The sequence below is a fragment of the Mauremys mutica genome, chromosome 3, assembly GCF_020497125.1.
Source record: "Mauremys mutica isolate MM-2020 ecotype Southern chromosome 3, ASM2049712v1, whole genome shotgun sequence".
Taxonomy (NCBI): Eukaryota; Metazoa; Chordata; order Testudines; family Geoemydidae; genus Mauremys; species Mauremys mutica.
Window position 1 is genome coordinate 154,755,719 of NC_059074.1, and position 20,894 is coordinate 154,776,612.

Here is a 20,894-nt window from a genome sequence, read left to right on the forward strand (position 1 = left end):
CTGACGCATTGTAGCTTCATTTTATATCAGTTTACAGGGTGAGAGCGCGAGGGGGGGGCGGCACCATTTTGGGCCCCACCAAAAATTATACGAACCTGCCACCTATGCTCCTGTTTAGTTCTCAGAATGGGGGTGGGGATGTGGGGGGATGCAGGAGTCAGGGCAGGGGGCAGGGCTAGGGAGGTGTGAGGGGAGTGCAGGGGTCAGGACAGGGGGCTGGATATGTGTGGGGGGTGCAGGAGTCAGGGTAGGAGGCTCGGGGTATGTGAGGGGGGTGCAGGGGCTGGGATATGGGGGCAGGTGCAGGGGGCCTGATAGGCAGAGGGCTGTGGGTGTGGACTGGGGTCATGGAAGTGCTCACGCAGGGGGCTGGAGGGGGTATGCTCCAATTCCAGCCCCTTCCCCAAGGCCTCACCCCCGCCTCTTCTCCTCCTCCTCCCCCCCATCTGCCATCAAGCAGCTGATCCAGCTGATCGGTGGCAGGGAGGGAGGAGGGAACGTAGCACGCTGGGGAAATAGGTGGGGGAGGAGTCAGGCTGCTGGTGGCAGAGGCTGCCATGGAAGCCGTAGCAGCCAGCAACATCAAGCTTCTCTGACCCCATAGGAGAGAGCTGGGGGTGGAAAAGAGTGGGTTGGGCCTGAGGCGTCTTTCGACCATGGACCCGGCGCCAGTGGCGCCATTGTAAATCCAGTATTGCTCATGCCCAGGTCTGAACACGTGCCTGGAAGGGAGAGGGTCTGGCTTTCAGCACCCTACTATTAAGAATGTTCCAGGGCCACTGGCATTAAGCCTAATTGGGTGGTACCCCTGCTCTTTCAAACATTTTTAAATCTGCCTAAAATCAAGGTCAGTTTTTTTTTAGCAATAATGAAGCAACACTATGAGTGTCAGTCAAAAATGAAAAAAAGTGAAGGCAAAGCAAGAAGACAAAGCTAAGGAAAAAAAAGAGTTTGTCATCTTATTTTAAAAAGCTTGAAGTATTGAATAGTGGACATCCATCAAAAACTATGGGCGAGGAAACATCTGAATTATCTGATCACTTGAGTTGTGGGGATACCAGGACGACTGCAAAAGTTGAACAAGTGGACTCTTAAGTGTAAATGGAACTGCAAAATATTGGTAAATTTGTCAAAGTAAGGGAAGAAACCTACCCTGAAGACATTGCATTATGGCCAAAATCTGTTCCATAAAAAATATCCCATTAAATTGGATATTGAATTTTTCTTAGTAAATAAACCAAAAAATGTAGGTAATCTGGAAAATTTGAGAAAAAAAGAGTCAGAGGTTGGAGAATGAAAGCAATTTAGAGGTCTTCATGAGTCCCATTTTCTGAGGACGAAGAAAAATGGGATGACAGAAATGAGAAATTGGTCGATTTTTTCGGAAACCACCAAGGCAGTCTACTGTTATGTTTGCAAATTATTCCCTGACCATAGTAAAGGAAAACAAACATTTGTCGACAGGCACTCTAATTGGAGAAACATTGCAAGACATACCGCTGATCATGAAACTTCCAAAGCTCATATTAATGCTATGTGTAAGTTTGTTCAAAGGTGTAAAGCAGGGGTCGGCAACCTTTCAGAAGTGGTGTGCTGAGTCTTCATTTATTCACTCTAATTTAAGGTTTCGCGTGCCAGTAATACATTTTAACATTTTTAGATGGTCTCTTTCTACAAGTCTATAATATATTAACTAAACTATTATTGTATTTAAAGTAAATATGGTTTTTAAAATGTTTAAGAAACTTCATTTAAAATTAAATTAAAATGCAGAGCCTCCCAGACTGGTGGCCAGGACCTGGGCAGTGAGAGTGCCACTGAAAATCAGCCCGCGTGCCGCCTTTGGCACACGTGCCATAGGTTGCCTACCCCTGGTGTAAAGTATCTGGAAGAATTGATTCTGTATTTTCGTCTCAGTTTGAAAAGGAGTGTTCTTATTGGAGGTGTTGAGACGTGTTGTTGCCATGCTCAAAGTGCTGTCTTCTTTGGGACTAATTCTAAGACGACACGATAAGCCATCATTGTCAAATCAAAAAGGTAATTTTTTAACCTGCCTTGAATATCTTAGTGAATTTGATAATTCTCAATGAACATTTGAAAAATTATCAGTATTGTGGCTCAGGGAAGACCAACTTTTTAAACGCACCAAACCTACAATGAATTCATCACTATGATGGCAGAGCAGCTCCAAAACCAATTCACTGGTTAAGTAAAGGGATGATAAGTACTATTTCATAATAATCGATTCAACCCCAGATGTGAGTCATGTAGACCAATTAACATTAATTTTAAGATGTGACCGGCAATGGTGAAGTTGTAAAGCAATTTCTTTGTTTTGTCTCACTAAAATCCCACACTTCTGAATGTCTAGAGACGACTGTTTTGGAAATCATTGCAAATTTAGGTTTGGACATCAAAAATTGTCATGGGCAGAGCTTTGATAACACCTCAAATATGGCAGGAAAATATTCATGTCTACAGGCAAGACTGAACAATGCAAATCCCTCTGCTTTATTCATTCCATGTTCCAGCCATTCTTTAAATTTAATCTGCAGTGTTGCAGCCGAATCTTGTGAGGGAGCTACACTTTGACTTTGTTCAAAACACGTATGCTTTCCCCCCCCCCCACCAGTTTCCACACATCGGTGGAGTATTCTATAATCATGCTTGGAGCAGGCAAATGGAAAACATTTGACAGTCAAAAGAATTTGTGACACCAGGCGGTCTGCTTGTGCAGATGCTGTTTTGGCTTTGAAAATGAGCTATGATGTTATAAAGAAAACCTTATTAGACATAGCCACATCAAGTTCTGAAAAACCACGTGTGAAAACTGAAGCAAAATCCTTAGCAGAAAAGTTTGAAAAGTATGATACTGCTGCTTTTACTCTTTTGTGGAACCATTTACTTCAAAGAATTAATGCCGTCAGCAAATCGCTGCAAAAGGTTGATGCAAATTTATTGAATGCTGCACAATTGTTAGCCTCAGTTACAAGTTTTGTCATGGAAGTTTGAAATGACTATAGTGCAGTGGAAGCAGAGGCACTAACATTAACAGAAAATATAGGTTCCTCTGATATATCTGATGAGAAGCATAAAAAACCCCAGGAAGTTATTTTTCAATGAAACTAGAGACAATGAAATCAATTTAAAAGGGAAAGAAGATCATCACTGAGACAGTTAATGTTATTTGTGACACAATAATAGTGCAATTGCAGAATAGAGGTGAATCTCTAAAGAAAACTGTTGATTTATTTTGCATGTTTTTTGACAGAAGTATGGACGGAAATGCTAAAAGCCACTACAATAAGAAATTAAGTGAATTCTACCAAGAGGACATAGACATAAATCTTTTTGAAGATGAAATGAAACATTTCATTCATTTTATCGAAAATGATGGGTCTGTGCTTCGAGATCACCAGTTGATTTGTAGAGACATGTACGTGACTGTTTGTAGGCAACCTTTCCAAATGTAGAAACCATTCTGAAAATATTTTTAACAATACCGGTCACAAATGCTTCTCATGAATGTTCTTTTTCTGTATTGAAACCAGTTAAAAATTGTTTGTGAAGTATGATGAGTCAGGAACATTTGACAAGTTCAGCAATATTGACAATTGGAAGTGCCTCTTTACAAAATACTACTTATGACGACTTAATTGATGATTTTGTAAAGAAAAAAAAGTGTAGAAAAAAAAGCTATCTGAATAAATTTTTTTTCCAAATTGAATAAGTTTCTTCAGAGGAAGTTTACTTTTATTTTTCCATTCATGCATCATCTATACTTTTTATATTTACACCTTTTTCACATTAGCATAATGCAAATACAAGCTTTCATCTAGTCTAGAAGTTCTTAAACTGCGGTCCGAGAACTCCATTCAGGTGGACCAAGGAAAGGTAATGATTTTTTTTTTAATAACGTGCTATTATCCCAAGCACTTTACAATAATTAGCTAATGGTACAAATAATATTTGGAAAGATCATTAAGTGGTCTGCCAAGACCCTCAGCACTTTTCAAGTGGTCTGTGGGAAAAAAAGTTAGACTACAAAAACAATCAAAGTGCCCCACTTTATTTTCATTTACTTCCTATTACTTATAATATAGGAGGAGGATGAAGGAAAAAAAATGAAAAACGGGGAGCGAGGGAGATAAAAGAAAATGTTCTTTTTCTTGGTTGGGTCCTGGGGAGGAGGAAGGCAAAAATGAAGCTGAGCACAAGGCCCCACTAACTCTAAATCTACCACTGAAAGTTGGAAAAAGTTTAGAATATTGCTTTAATGTTTAACAATATTAAAATCTTGAATTTTTAACAAAACATCTTGGCTATTTTTTGACCAGTGCACACACACTCTTTCACACACAGTTAATAAAAGTCTCCATAGAAATACCTGCTGCTTAGTGCTACCTCTGGATACTGCTTTATTACGCTACCTGTGTTTGTAATTATCTCAGATTGCTAGAACATATTTACAATAATGGCTCTTATAAAACTTGGATCTTAGAATCAGCCAAACTCCACAGTTAGAATGTTTCAAGGACATTGTGGAAAACATACTGAGAAAAAATTAAGGTATCAAAATATCTCTAGGCCTTGGAATATACAGGTACTATCATGTTTCCTGCTACACAAATTTGACAAGAGCTAGGTTTCACCTTAATTCTACCTTACATATTGTATTCACCCTCAAGTTACAGGCTAGTTCCAGCTGACATACTAGTAAGTAGCTGTTTTTTTAGGCTTCTGGAGTGTTGTACTAGTCATATTTTAAATGCTCTGGGTCAAGTTCCCCTCTTAGCTACACCTACAACTTACAGTAATAGAGTTGAAGGCCAGAATCATAGAATCATAGAATCTCAGGGTTGGAAGGGACCTCAGGAGGTCATCTAGTCCAACCCCCTGCTCAAAGCAAGACCAAACCCAACTAAATCATCCCAGCCAGGGCTTTGTCAAGCCTGACCTTAAAAACCTCTAAGGAAGGAGTTTCCACTACCTCCCTAGGTAACCCATTCCAGTTCTTCACCACCCTACTAGTGAAAAAGTTTTTCCTAATATCCAGCCTAAACCTCCCCCTCTGCAACTTGAGACCATTACTCCTTGTTCTGTCATCTTCTACCACTGAGAACAGTCTAGATCCATCCTCTTTGGAACCCCCTTTCAGGTAGTTGAAAGCAGCTATCAAATCCCCCCTCATTCTTCTCTTCTGCAGACTAAACAATCCCAGTTCCCTCAGCCTCTCCTCATAAGTCATGTGCTCCAGCCCCCTAATCATTTTTGTTGCCCTCCGCTGGACTCTCTCCAATTTATCCACATCCTTCTTGTAGTGTGGGGCCCAAAACTGGACACAGTACTCCAAATGAGGCCTCACCAGTGCTGAATAGAGGGGAATGATCACGTCCCTCGATCTGCTGGAAATGCCCCTACTTATACAACCCAAAATACCATTAGCCTTCTTGGCAACAAGGGCACACTGTTGACTCATATTCAGCTTTTCGTCCACCGTAACCCCTAGGTCCTTTTCTGCAGAACTGCTGCCCAGCCATTCGGTCCCTAGTCTGTAGCAGTGCATGGGATTCTTCCGTCCTAAGTGCAGGACTCTGCACTTGTCCTTGTTGAACCTCATCATATTTCTTTTGGCCCAATCCTTCCCTCCAGAAGGGACCACTAGATCATTTAGTCTGACCTCCTATACATTGCAAGCCAAACCCATCCATAAACTCAATATTATAAATGAGACCAAAAGTATTACAGCCCACAGGACTCTAGACCATTATGTGCTACAGGGAGAGAGTAGGAGAGACTGAAGTGCACCAATTCCTGTGTCCCCTACAGCTGCAGGGAAATGATTAAATGAGATATACACAGATAGTCCTGGCAATCCCTGCACCCTCAAGCTGCAGACAAAGGCGAAACCCCCACAAAAGTCACTCCCAGTCTGACCTGGGGGAAAAATTCCTTCCCAACCCCATATATTGTCAGGGGCGGCTCTAGACATTTCGCCGCCCCAAGCACGGCAGCATGCCGCGGGGGGCGCTCTGCCGGTCGCTGGTCCCGCAGCTCCGGTGGACTTCCCGCAGGCGTGCCTGTGGAGGTCCGCTGGTCCCGCGACTCCACCAAAGGTCCATCGGAGCCGCGGGACCAGCGGACCCTCCACAGGCATGCCGCCGAAGGCTGGCTGCCTGCCGCCCTCCCGGGGACCGGCAGAGTGCCCCCCACGGCTTGCCGCCCCAAGCACGCGCTTGGTGTGCTGGGGCCTGGAGCCGCCCCTGTATATGGTGATCAGTTAGACCCAGGCATGTGAGCATGTAGTGGTCAACCAAGCACCTGAGAGAATGTACAGTGCCGCATGAGACCAATAGTCACCCTGTCCCACCTCCAGCCATAACCATATTTGATGCTTCAGAGGAAGGAGGCTATCACATTCGAGGGTGCAATCCAGATTAATAAGGGATTGTGTCATCACCTGTCCTGCAACCTTGGGTGCCTCCCAACGCTCTGTGCCTGTAGCTCCCAACCTGGGCCTCTCTCAAGCAGCATGAAGGTCACACCCTGAGTGTCTGTGTATAGCTGCAGCCAGCCAGCAACTGTCCAGTCACACTCTGGCTTCCACTAGCCTTATCACCACTTGCAGGGTGACCCCAACACTCCTTCCCCTCAAATCCCCTTCCTGACTGCAACAGGTGGCTGGCAGAAACTCTGAAGCATGAGTTTTAGGAACATAAGACAAAAACCAGAAGCGATCCCCAGTGTCCCCTACCCCCCTACCATCACAAGCAATCCCATCATACAACACTCAAATTTGTCCATCTCTCTCTTAAAACTAAGTTGTTTATGCCTCCCCACAACTCCTTTTTGGAAGGCTTTTCCAAAACCTGACTCCTTTGATGGTTAGAAACCTTCTTCTAATTTCTAGCCTGAATTTGTTCATGTCCAATTTACACTCATTTGCACTTGTCCACCATTGTCCTTCAGCTTAAATAGCTCTTTACCCTCCTGATGTATTTATAGAGCAAAATCACATCCCCCCCAGCCTCCTTCTTGCTAGACTAAGCAAGTCTCCTCTCATAAGATAGGCCCTCTGTTCTCCTTATCATTCAAGTAGCTCTTCTCTGCACCTGTTCCAGTTTGAATTCATCTTTCTTGAACATGGGTGGTCAGCACTGTACACAGTATTCCAAATAAGGTCCCACTAGTGTCTTTTACAATGGTATGAGTACTTCTCTGTCCCTACTGGATATTCTTCACCTAATACATCCTGGGATCACATTTGCCTTTTTTCACAGTCACATCACATTGGTGGCTCATAGTCATCCTGTGATCAATCCATACACTCAGTGTCCTGTGTCGCTTCCATCTATAAGCCCCCACCCTGTAGCAGAAATTCTTATTATTAGACCCTAAGTGCATGACCTTGCACTTTGTACTACTGAATTTCATCCCATTTCTGTCACTCCAGTCTTTCAGGTCATCCAGACCTTCCTGTGTAATATTCCCAACCTCCACTATATTGATGATGCCTCCCAACCTTGTATCATCAGCAAATTTCATTAGTGCACTCCTACTTTTTCTGCCAAGGTCATTAATAAAAATATTGAATAAGACTGGTGTTAAGACTGATCCTTGAGGAACTCCACTCACAACCTCCCTCGCATCCGATAATTAATTTTCCAGCACAACCCATTGCCTTCTCCCATTTAGCCAGTTCCTTACCCATCTTACAATTCTTGTACTAACTCCCACTTCTCTAATTTAACTAATAATTTCCCATGTCAAATGCTTTACTGGAGTCCAAGTATATTAGATCTAATGCATTTTCCTTATTTAAAGGTCATCAGTTATTTTCTCAAAGGCCTGGTCTACACTAGGACTTTAATTCGAATTTAGCAGCGTTAATTCGAATTAACCGCGCACCCGTCCACACCAGGAAGCCATTTAATTCGACCTAGAGGGCTCTTTAGTTCGAATTCGGTACTCCACCCCGACGAGGGGAGTAGCGCTAAATTCGACATGGCTATGTCGAATTAGGCTAGGTGTGGATGCAAATCGAACTTACTAGCTCCGGGAGCTATCCCACAGTGCACCACTGTGTTGACGCTCTGGACAGCAGTCCGAGCTCAGATGTTCTGATCAGCCATACAGGAAAAGCCCCGGGAAAATTTGAATTCCTTTTCCTGTCTGGCCAGTTGGAATCTCAATTCCTGGTTGGACATCGTGGCGAGCTCAGCAGCACTGGCAGTGATGCAGAGCTCTCCAGCAGAGGAGTCCATGCAATCTCAGAGTAGAAAGAGGGCCCCAGCATGGACTGACCAGGAAGTCTTGGATCTGATCGCTGTGTGGGGCGATGAGTCTGTGCTTTCGGAGCTGCGCTCCAAAAAACGGAATGCAAAGACCTACGAGAAGGTCTCCAAAGCCATGGCACTCAGAGGATACAGCCGGGATGCAACGCAGTGCCGCGTGAAAATCAAGGACCTGAGACAAGGCTACCAAAAAATCAAAGCGGCAAACGGACGCTCCGGAGCCCAGCCCCAGACATGCCGCTTCTACGAGGCACTGCATGCCATTCTCGGTGGGTCTGCCACCACTGCCCCACCAGTGACCGTGGACTCTGAGGATGGGATAGTGTCGACGGGCAGTTCCTCGGCGATGTTCGCCGATGGGGAAGATGAGGAAGAGTTTGTGGAGGACGAAGCAGGCGACAGCGGTTACAATACTGCTTTCCCCGACAGCCAGGATCTCTTCATCACCCTCACAGAGATCCCCTACCAACCCTCCCCGGCCGTTAACCCGGACTCCGAATCAGGGGAAGGATCAGTCAGTAAGTGCTATAAACATGTAAACATTTATTTTTTAACAAAACAGGAATAAAAACTATATAAAAAGAAGGTCAATGCATATAGGGATCGAACAGAAATCCTCTTGGGACAGTTCCACGAAGCTCTCGGAGAGGTACTCGAAAAGCCTCCGCAGAAGGTTCCTGGGGAGAGGTGCCTTATTGGGTGCTCCGTGGAAGCACACTCTTCCGCGCCAGGCCATCCTGAAGTATAGTGGGAGCATTGCCTCGACCAGCATGGCAGCATAGGGCCCTGGTCTGTGCAGGGATTCACGCAGCATGCGCTCTCTGTTTCTCCTGGAGACCCGCCTACAGGGATCTTTCCCGGGGACACCCGCGAGGGGCTGGAACAGGGTCAGACTTTATGCTTTCCAGATTGCCTGCAGCAGGAGGGCACTGCTATCCATTAACTGTTAAGCAGCCTAAAGTTTACGGCTTACCAGGCCTGGCTGCTACATGGATTCTGCTGTCCTGCCCCGCTTGTCCGATCTCCAGTGCAAGACCCCAGGCAATGAAAGCGAATGCCGAAAATTGGAACTTGTCCTGAGAGCACATGAGATTAGGTGCCCTGTATGGTCTTGTTCACAGAAACTGAGTAGACTGTGTTCAGTGTTCGCAAACATGTATCTTTGCAAGGAAATCACTTCCTTTTTCACATCACATAGCTGCGGCTCTTTCCCGAACTGCCCCGGCATCCCCCTCACAGAGGCTGGCGCAGATTAGGCGGCGAAAGAAAAAGACTCGGGACGAGATGTTCGCTGAACTGATGGCCTGCTCCAGAGCCGAGGTGGCCCAGCAGAGCCAGTGGAGGGAGACCCTCTCTCAGCAGCAGCGCTCACACAGCGAACGGGAGGACAGGTGGCGGCAGGAAGACCAGCAGGCGACTCAAACGCTGCTTGGACTAATGAGGGAGCAAACGGACACGCTCCGGCGCCTTGTGGATGTTCTGCAGGACCGCAGGCAGGAGCAGAGAGCCCCCCTGAACAGTATCTGCAACCGCCCTCCCCCGCCACAAAGTCCTGTCCCCCCCTCACCCAAAATCACAAGAAGGAGGGGCGCTAGGGGCCGTGAAAACTGTCACTCCACGCAGCAGAGCGCTCATGTACCAAACAGCTCTCATTCCCTAAAGTATGAGAATTGCTTGCCTTCCTGGCTCACCCGATCCCAAATCCCAGTTTCATCCCCCAACTGTGTAGTTGAGTATTAAAAATAGTTTGCTGTTCATTACTGTTTCCGTCATGTTTCTTTGCAGAAGACTTTGTGTGAAGAGGGGGAGAGGTTTGTTAATTGCATAGGACAGCCACCATTAACAGGGTACAGACATGGGGGCAGGATCAACAGCAGGTCACACACAGAGTGCAGTCAGTAGGCACCCGGGTCACTCTGCGAGGTGTCTGCTGCCGCAGGTCAGTCTGGGAGGTGTATGTTGCCCCAGGGTCCGAGCGCCTGGCATCCACAAATGACAAGGCAGGCTGCTCTTACCATGCCCTTCCACCCTAGCCATGAACCTCTCCGATGCCCTGAGCCCCAGCCAGAGCCATCATCCCCCCACACCTACTCACCCTTCCCACACACCCCTCACCCCTTCCTGCAAACCCACCCCTTCCTGCACACCCTCCGGTAACCGTCCTCCCCCCAGAGACCGCTGTAGGAGCAGGAGCCTGTCAGTCCTCGAGTGTAGAAGCGGACTGTACATCACTGCACACCGTACCCACCACAGTCTGCGTCCCTGTTGGAACCCTTGAACGAGAATTCGTTAGTAAAGAAAACTTTGTTAATTAAAAATGTTCCAATAACTTTATTTTTAAACGTCTGTTGGAAGGGGGGAAACCTGGTGAATGGGGTATGTAACCGCTGAAAAAAGTCAATAGTAACTGAAACAGGGGCAGGTTCAGCTTCTCTGTAAAGAGACTGGACAGTCATAGGTTACCCTGCTCTCTGAGGAACCTAGCTTTCAAAGCCTCCCGGATGCACAGCACTTCCCGCTGGGCTCTTCTAATCGCACGGGTGTCTGGCTGAGCGTAATCAGCAGCCAGGCGATTTGCCTCAACCTCCCATCCCACCATAAAGGTCTCCCCCTTGCTCTCACAGAGATTGTGGAGCACACAGCAAGCTGCAATAACAATGGGGATATTGGTTTCGCTGAGATCCGAGCGAGTCAGTAAGCTCCTCCATCTCCCCTTGAGACGTCCGAAAGTACACTCCACCACCATTCTGCACTTGCTCAGCCGGTAGTTGAAGAGCTCCTTGTCACTGTCCAGGGCGCCTGCATAGGGCTTCATGAGCCAGGGCATTAACGGGTAGGCTGGGTCCCCGAGGATCACTGTAGGCATCTCCACATCCCCAACACTTACTTTGTGGTCCGGGAAGAAACTACCTTCCTGCAGATGTCTAAACAGACCAGAGTTCCTGAACACACGCGCGTCATGAACCTTGCCCGGCCACCCGACGTAGATGTTGGTAAAACGTCCCCTATGGTCCACCAGTGCTTGCAGCACCATTGAAAAGTAGCCCTTTCGGTTAATATACTGGCTGGCCTGGTGGGCCGGTCCCAGGATAGGGATGTGAGTGCCATCTATAGCCCCACCGCAGTTTGGGAATCCCATCGCGGCGAAGCCATCTATGACGACCTGGACGTTTCCCAGGGTCTCTACCTTTGAGAGCAGTTGCTCAACGATTGTGTGGGCTACTTGCATCACAGCAACCCCCATGGTAGATTTGCCCACGCCAAAGTGGTTCGCTACTGACCGGTAGCTGTCTGGCGTTGCAAGTTTCCAGAGGGCTATGGCCACTCGCTTCTGCACACTCAGGGCTGCTCGCATCCGGGTGTCCTGGCGCTTCAGGGCAGGGGACAGCAAGTCACAGAGTTCAAGGAAAGTGCCCTTACGCATCCTGAAGTTTCGCAGCCACTGTGATTCATCCCAGACCTGCAGCACTATGCGGTCCCACCAGTCCGTGCTTGTTTCCCGGGCCCAGAATCGCCGTCCCATAGCATGAACGTGACCCATTGCCACCATGATCTCCGCGGCGCGGGATCCCGTGCTTTGTGAGAGGTCTGTGCCACTCTCACACTTCATGTCCTCACCGCGCTGCCGGAGCCTCCTCGCCCGATTTCTCAGCAGCTGACTGTGGAAGAGGTGTTCGATAAGGTGCGAGGAGTTGACAATGGCCATAAGTGCAGCGATGATCGCAGCGGGCTCCATGCTCGCAGTGCTGTGGCGTCCGCGCTGTCACTGACCAGAAAAGTGCGGTAACAGATTTCCCGCTGGCGCTTTCAGGGAGAGAGGGCGGGAGTGACGGTTGAATGACAACAGTTACCCAAAACCACCCTCGACACATTTTTCCCCCAGCAGGCATTGGGGGCTCTACCCAGCATTCCAATGGGAAGCGGGGACTGCGGGACCTGTGGGATAGCTGCCCAGAATGCACCGCTTCCAATGTCGACGCTTGCCCCGTTAGTGTGGACTCACAAAGTCGAATTAGTGTCCTTAGTGTGGATACACAAATTCAAATTCATCAGGTCGAATCCACAAATTCGACCTAAGTTAAATCGAACTACTCTTGTAGTGTAGACATACCCAAAGAAGGAAATCAAGTTTATCTGGCTTGATCTACCTTCGGTAAAACCATGTTACATCACTTCCCCTTTACTTCCAGGAATTTAAATGGTTCTTTCCTTCACAATGCATTCTAAAGCCTTGCATACTACTGAGGTCAGAGTAACAGGTCTATAATTGCTTGATCAGTTCCCCCAACCCCTTTTTAAAATATAGGTACAACATTAGCTATTCTCCAGTTATATGGAACTACCCCTGAATAGATAGATTTAAAATCCTTCTTGCCAGACTAGCAATCTCATGTGCCAGTTACTTCAGTATTCTGGGAAGGAAATTATTCCCTCACCCACAATTTGAGTGCATTAAACTCTTTTCCCCCCCCTCCACTTCCTCCCCCCTCTCCCAACTTTGGATGCGGTAATATCCCGTTCTATACACTCAGTTCCATCAGCCTTCCCGACTTCATGCCCATGTTCCATATCATCTTCCTTATAGAAAACCAAGACAAAGTATTAGTTTAGTATTTGAGCTTCAGCTATATTATCTTCAATCTCCTTGCCATTCACCCTGCATAGCTGCCCACCCTCATCCTTCCTTATACTCTTTTTATTTATATAACTGAAAACCTTATTTATTTTAATTTCCTTGGCAAGAGCTAATTCAACAGGACTTTTGGCAATTCTCACTTTATCCCTACATTTTCTAATTTCCAAGTTATGGCTTTCTTTGCTGATCAATCCTTTTTCCAGTCCCCATATCCTCTGTGCTTACTCCTAATCTTTTTGAGGTCATTATTCACGCATCTGGGTCTGGAGCCTTTCCTCATACATTTTTCCTTTTTCTTGGGATGCAAATTTCAGGCATTTTTTATAGTGTTGATTGGAAGAAATTCCAAGCCTCCTCCATGTTTAAATCCTCAAGTCTTCCAGCCCAGGTGACTTCTTTAATTCCCTTAATTTCCCAAAATACACCTTTGGGGAATACTACAAAATTATTCACTTAAAAGGTAATAATTGGAGATATACCAATCTCCTAGAACTGGAAGGGACCTTAAAAGGTCATCAAGTCCAGCCCCCTGCCTTCACTAGCAGGACCAATTTTTGCCCCAGATTTCTAAGTGGCCCCCTCAAGGATTGAACTCACAGCCCTGGATTTAGCAGGCCAATGCTCAAACCACTGAGCTATCCCTCCCCCCACTTGTTTAAATGAAAGCAGATGATGACTTGGTGGCATACATAACTGTTTTCCGTATGATTGATCACAATAATGTTTGCAGAAAGTGGAAGTCCTACAACTGTGTGTTTGCAAATATATAAATAAATAGAGCCTAATTCATCCTGATGTTCACACTGCCATCTTGAAATCTCCATTTTTTCTCCTCCTGTTGCTAAACATTTCAGTCGTCCATAACAGTAGAGAGAGAATATCATGTGATCAAGGTGACCAATCAATCACACACTGAGAACAATAGTGAACAGAGTGAGAAGATGATGAATAATCCATAGATTGAAATATATTCCTATAAATTATCTGTCAAACCCTTTTGAATGGCAAACAAAATCATTAAATTCATGATCTGTTTGTAGTTAAATCATAAAACAAGGAAAAGCACAAAATTCTTAAGATAAATGATTTGCTCTGAATAGTTGGCCAGCTCTACTTACACCCACGGATGAGTATAACACCTTAATTTTAATTTTACAAACCTTTCTAAAGTGAAAAAAATGTTCATTGACAGCCTGTCAGCTCATCTTTTTCAGTTGGAAAACATGTTTAATAATGTATTATGTTATAATGATTTTGTGTCACACTCTACAAGACTGACATGCACAAACAAACAGTGCTTTGTGTGTCAGATAATCTTTGCTGGATTGTTATTGAAAAGAAGGAATGTGCAGATAGCATTTAGTGGGTGGTAGCAGATGCATACAGATTTGGGGAGTTCACTTGAACATACTTAATGAAGCACACACAATGACAGACAATACTGACTGACAACCATAACCTGATGAAAAACCTGGAAATACTTTACATGTCTTATTTAAAATATACTCTGTTAAATTAACTGCTTGTAACACTACAAATATATTTTGCCCCTCTATCGTTAAATGTTGATTTTCCCCCCACTTCTTTGTCAGGCTGATGAAACTTTTCTGTCAAAAAACCCAAAAAAAACAAAACTGAAAATTGAGGTTTTGATAAAACAAGGTGTCTGCTTTACACAGAAGCATTTTCCCCCCCATTGAAAAACCAAAATACCCCCAAAATGAAATATTTTGATTTGGAAATGCTGCCATGGTATGTCATGAGAGTTGTAGTTTTGGTTGTCTCATAACCCCATTATCCTGTATGACCCAGGCTTCCCATCAGGTCTATCTCTCTCCTGATGCATTGCCAGAGACTCTCATGATGCACTGCCTCCCCTCTCCAAGAAGGGAGACCATGGTGCATTGTGGGAGGATATAGTCTAACCAGGAAGCCTGGCCTGTGGAGGAGAATGTGAGCACGAGGCACCTGAAATATAACTCTCATGAAGAATTGTGGCAATGTTTCCAAATTAAAAGGTTTTGGGATTTGTCTGATTTTATTTTATTTTTTTAATTTTGCCCCCACCTCCCCAAAGAAATTTAGATGGAAATAAATTGTTTCTTTGAAATTTTTTTGTGGATTTTTTTCCTCCTCCTCAACCAGCTCTACTTAACTGTCTCTAGATTATGAATAATTTGGAATGGGGATCACGTATTTTGCTGAATGGAGAGCACCTAGCACACTGTAGGTGCTACCAAAAATAAAGTAGAGAACACGTATCCTACCCAGATCAGTCTAAGAAGGGCTTAAAAATATAGTACCAGATCCTCAGCTGGTCCAAGTCAGCATAGCTCCAGTAACTTCCATTGATTTTTGCTAGCTGAGAATTTGTTCCATAGTGCGTCTGGGAAGTGGTCATGGGATATGGATCCTTACATCAGTGAGTCAAATCCAGCCCAAGTTAGCAGTGGCTGAAAATTGTTATCATTCCATGTTTGTTGAATGGCCTTTTTAAATAAACCGATAATCTCTATACACTTCCTAGTGGACAAAGGCACACATCTAACACCCTTGTTGGTGATCTCAGCAAAGAGGCCAAGCACTGAATGATGACGACTGAAGACATCTCTCAGCTAAAGATTACCCTCCAGGTAGATGTTGAGATATACTGGCATGGCAATGTGGGAAACTTGCACTCCTGTTGACTATTCTGTACCTGCTCAATCTGCAGATTCCTTGATCTGGCACCTTTTCACCAGCACTAAATTATTTGAGGAGAGAAAGCCTGAGCGAGCCAAGTTTAACATTTCTAAATTTGGAGGAGGTAGCACTTAGCATCGGTTTTTAGATGTTATAGAATCATAATTAAAGATAGAAAGGATTTATTAGGTCATACTGAGCAAAAGAAGTTCTACAGTTTGGGTTAGACTGTTATTCTGCATGGACAAAATGGTAAGGTTTATTTATTTATTTATATTAAAGAAATTGCCTTATTAACTAAAAAATTAACCAGGCCCAACCTTTAAACACATCAATGGAGCCAAGATTTCACCTTTAAGTCAAAGGGAGTTTTGCCCTTGACTTCAATGGAGCTGGGTCCTGGTTTTCACCCATACATTTGTAGCCTGATACATAGGCCAGAGAAAAGGCTTCACATAAGCATCTGTGCTTTTGGTTTCTTAACAAAACTGCCCATCGTCTTGGGTTCATACCCCATGTCATGCCAATGGGACTTAAAATTGTAATAATAGAATCATGGAATATTAGAGTTGGAAGAGACCTCAGAAGGTCATCTAGTCCTATCCCCTGCTCAAACCAGGACCAACACCAACTAAATTATCCTAGCCAGGGCTTTGTCAACCCGGCCTTAAAAACCTCTAAGGATGGAGATTCCACCACCTCCCTAGGTAACCATTCCAGTGCTTCACCACCCTCCTAGTGAAATAGTGTTTCCTAATATCCAACCTCGACCTCCCCCATTGCAACTTGAGACCATTACTTCTTGTTCTGTCATCTGCCACCACTGAGAACAGCCTAGCCCCATCCTCTTTGCAACCCCCCTTCAGGTAGTTGAAGGCTGCTATCAAATCCCCCCTCACTCTTCTCTTCTGCAGACTAAATAACCCCAGTTCCCTCAGCCTCTCCTCATAAGTCATGTGCCCCAGCCCCCTAAACATTTTTGTTGCCCTGTGCTGGACTCTCTCCAATTTATCCACATCCCTTCTATAGTGTGGGGGGACCAAAACTGGACACAGTACTCCAGGTGCGGCCTCACCAGTGCCGAATAGAGGGGAATAATCACTTCCCTCTATCTGCTGGCAATGCTCCTACTAATACAGCCCAATATGCCATTGGCATTCTTGGCCAACTTCTCAAAGCACTTTCTTGCAGTTTTACATGATTCAAAAAAATAAAATGTTGTACCACTGTCACCGCCCCGCCCCCCCCTTTTTTTTTAAAGAAAGGAGACTTTATTAGAGTTTAATCTATTCATCTATCACCCACCACTATATTAACTGAGCACCACACACATCCCTGTAAGTAAAGATAATGTTAATATATCAGTTTTACAGATGGGGAAACAGCCTGGAGATTAACCCATCAGACAAGAAATCTGTAGCAGAGCTGGGAATAAAACCAGAACTCCTGAGTGCCAGTTCAGTGTCTTAGCCATAAAACTATACTTCCTTTACTGTGTTACTAATACTGTTGCAGGCAAATACTGAAAGAAATGTTAAAGCTTCATTACTTATAATGTTCATTTACTTTTGTTTGCAGTCAGCTTCACTTTCAGGTCTCAAGCAGCTGTACAAGGCAGCAGTGCTTGGGTTACAAGTAATACAGAGAATTTTTTGTTTTATTTTTAAACTTTTTTCCACTGGAATGTTTAAGACTTCTCAAAACACATCTGTTAGTCTCTAGCTTTTTTTTAAGCTAGTGATTTTTCAAAACCTAAATCAAATTTGATGTGACAACATCCCTTTAAGTATATACAGCCATATCATTTATTCATGGTAGGCATGATTTTTACTACACTACATTCTCAGGGGAAAACTGCACAGAGAAAAAGAGTGTGGCAGCTTTGAGGGACTGAGGGCTGGCGGTCCTCACATATCAGCGCATGAGCGCGGGACTCCAGCGGGTGCCAAAGCCAGCCCTACAGATACTGTTAAGGCAACAAATTCTGACAACAGTGCACGTGAGCGCGCACACACCTAAAATGGAATGAACGTGAGCAAGCACTCGATGAATTATAGAATCAGAGAAAGATTAAGTAATAATATAATAGAGACCTAAACAATCCATAGCCAACAGACTGTATCCCTTTGGACATGTGTATGCCTCCTCAATGCTTGCAAGTATTTTATCCCAACTATGTTATTATTCATTAACAGCTTAATCTACAACCCACTGATATCAATGGGAGTCCTACCAACCGACTTCACAGTAGTCACTGGGTAAGTGACTACTTAAAAGACTTGGTATTTAGGTCTTTCATCTGAGGATCTCAAAGCAAAGCACTTTCCCAATGTTAGCTAGCGAATTGTTCTCTAAATCACACACACTAGGATCCCAATCCTGCATTTGCTCACATTTACTCACCTGACTATTTACATGCATGAAGTTACTCATGTGTGAGGATGTTTGCTGAATGGAGATCCAGCTATATAACCTCTAGAAAGATCAAATAATCTACCCATTTTACAAGGCTGGACTTTCAAAGAAACAAAATAGCAGGTATCCTGACAGAAGCGTAATAATTTGTTATGCTTGCTAACTTCAAACCACACAGTGTCTGCATCTTTGAATTAAGCACAGCTATTTCCATGATTAAAGCTTATTCCTTTCTAGAGTCTCTCTCAAAAAAGGACTTTTACCCTTGTTTCATCTTTTTTCTAAAATGGGATAAAAATGGTATGTCTATAAAAAAAAAAACCCCACACACAACCCCCCCCCAACATTTCGGATCACCTTTTATATTCAAAATGAAGACTTGCTAGAATGAACACACCCACACTTGTGGGTGCAGTTACCATGAGTGCCTATGCACATGGAGTATTTGTACACTGAAATGGACAGATGGTTTAATGGCCATTTGCATGCACAGTCACAGTTTCTGACTGTGCAAATAAAAATAGACACTTATATTCTTGGATCAGGGCCTTAGGGGGGGGCCTGTAGTGCTCAGATGATTTCCTCCCAATGCTAATGCAACTCCTTTTACCAGCACACCAATTCCTATTGATCCCCTTCCACATTTATGAATTTCCTTAAAACAAGGAACTTGTTAACAAGAACTTATAATGCAAAAGGGAAAAAAAAGGCAGATCTGAAGTCGAGTGATACAAGAGCACAGCTATTCAAAAACAAAAACAATTTTTTTCAGGAAAAAATTACAGAAAATTTACCTCCTCACACTGATTTTTGGTCAAAAGAAAAAAAAAGTTTTGATGAACATTTCCTGACAAGCTGAGTGTGAAAGAATCTCAAAAGTTTCAAAGGTTTGGGGGGTGAGGGGGGGGGATGATCACCCATAAATGCAGATGTTCATCTGAATCTTTCTGGCCTGCAAAAAAAAGTTCAAAATCCATGAGAGCAGATCCTCTATGGGGCCTTTTTAGTACTTCTTGTTGCTGATCAGGATAGAAATATAGGACAGCAAGTATTGCTTTTCCCATAGTCTAAATCAGGAAGGGTTGAAACAAACAATTTTTTAAAACACATTTTATCATATATCCATCTAAACTGATATAGATGCACATTCTGTTGTCCCTCTCCCCCATATCTCTACATTCACTTGGACTAAACCTCACCGTTTAAAGTTTCTCTCTCCCACTCACTCTAGTACTGCATTAAGCCTAGCTTAAAAGAAAAAAAGGTTCTCATTTTCCTATACGTATTTTAGAAAAACAAATTCTACCAGTTCTAATATAGGACTTGAGAGACTTTAGAAGGTTCAGGTTTGGCCTGAATGTCTGGAAAAAGTCTTTACTTCTTCCCAGGTGATTCATTCAGTATTTGTGCAAACACAGACTGAAAGATTACTTTGTCTCTTCATTATTTTCCTTCCTAAACTCATTTTCAGCATATTCCATGTTACTACTATGTATTTTTCTCTCTTAAGCAAAGAAACAGCATTCTCTCCCCTACTCTCTTCTTCTTCTTCTTCTATATTATGTGGAAAATGTACCTTGTGTGCATTGTAAAAATCCTCCCTGCTCACACAGCGTAGGATAATTATCAGAACAGTAATGCATGAGACATCAGGTATTTTTCAATGAACTTAAGCCCCCATATTTACCATGCCTGCAACTGTGCTCAACTAATCATGGCTGCTAAATGGGGCCAGGTGCATAAATATAGTGATTTAAAAAAACCAAACTCTCCAAGTTGTATACCCATCCTTAACTATTGCTACGACTAAGACAGGAGGTAGAATCTATGCTTATAACACATGCTCAAGCTACAGAGACTTTTTTATTTTATTTTTCTTACAGAAAAGCTACTGTGGGAGAGACTATTTTAGATTTGAGTTTGACAAAATAGGGAAGAACTGGTTGAGAATTTGAAAGTTGAAGGCAGCTTGGGTGAAAGTGATCATGAAATGGTAGAGTTCATGATTCTAAGAAATGGTAGGAGGAGAACAGCACAATAAAGACAATGGATTTCAAGAAGGCAGACTTTAGCAAACTCTGGGAGTTGGTAGGTAAAATCCCATGGGAAGCAAGTCTAAGGGGAAAAACAACTGAAGACAGTTGGCAGTTTTTCAAAGAGACATTATTGAGGGCACAAGAGCAAACTATCCCACTGCATAGGAAAGACAAGTATGGCAAGAGACCACCCTAGCTTAACCAGGATATCATCAATGATCTAAAACTCAAAAAAGAGAGTCCTATAAAAAGTGGAAGCTCAGTCAAATTACAAAGGATGAATATAAACAAACAACACAAGTATGTAAGGACAAAATTAGAAAAGCCAAGACACAAAATGAGATCAAACTAGCCAGGGACATAAAAGGAAACAAGGAAACATTCTACAAATACATTAGAAGCAAGAGGAAGACCAAGGACAGAGTAGGCCCATTAGTCAATGAGGAGGGAAGACAATAACAGAAAATGTGGAAATGGCGGAGGTGCTTAATGATTTCTTTGTTTCAGTTTTCACCAAGAAGGTTGGTGGCGATTGAGCATCTTACAGTGAATGCCAGTGAAAATGAGGTAGGATCAGAGTCAAATAGGGAAAGAACAAGTCAAAAATTACTTAGACAAGTTAGATGTCTTCAAATCACTGGGACCTGATGAAATGCATCCTAGAATATTCAAGGAGCTGACTAAGGAGATATCTGACCCATTAGCAATTATCTTTGAAAAGTCATGGAAGATGGGAGACATTCCAGAAGACTGGAAAATGGCAAATAAAGTGCCCATCTATAAAAAGGGAAATAAGGACAACCCATGGAAATACAGACCAGTCAGCATAAC

At 43.8% G+C, this 20,894-nt stretch overlaps 1 protein-coding gene across 1 annotated transcript in view; it reads right to left on the minus strand.

Moving 5' to 3' along the window:
- The window catches only part of ALK (ALK receptor tyrosine kinase), a 576,734-nt gene that overhangs the window by 449,405 nt on the left and 106,435 nt on the right, over positions 1–20,894 (minus strand). The gene's annotated exons all lie outside the window — the stretch shown is intronic.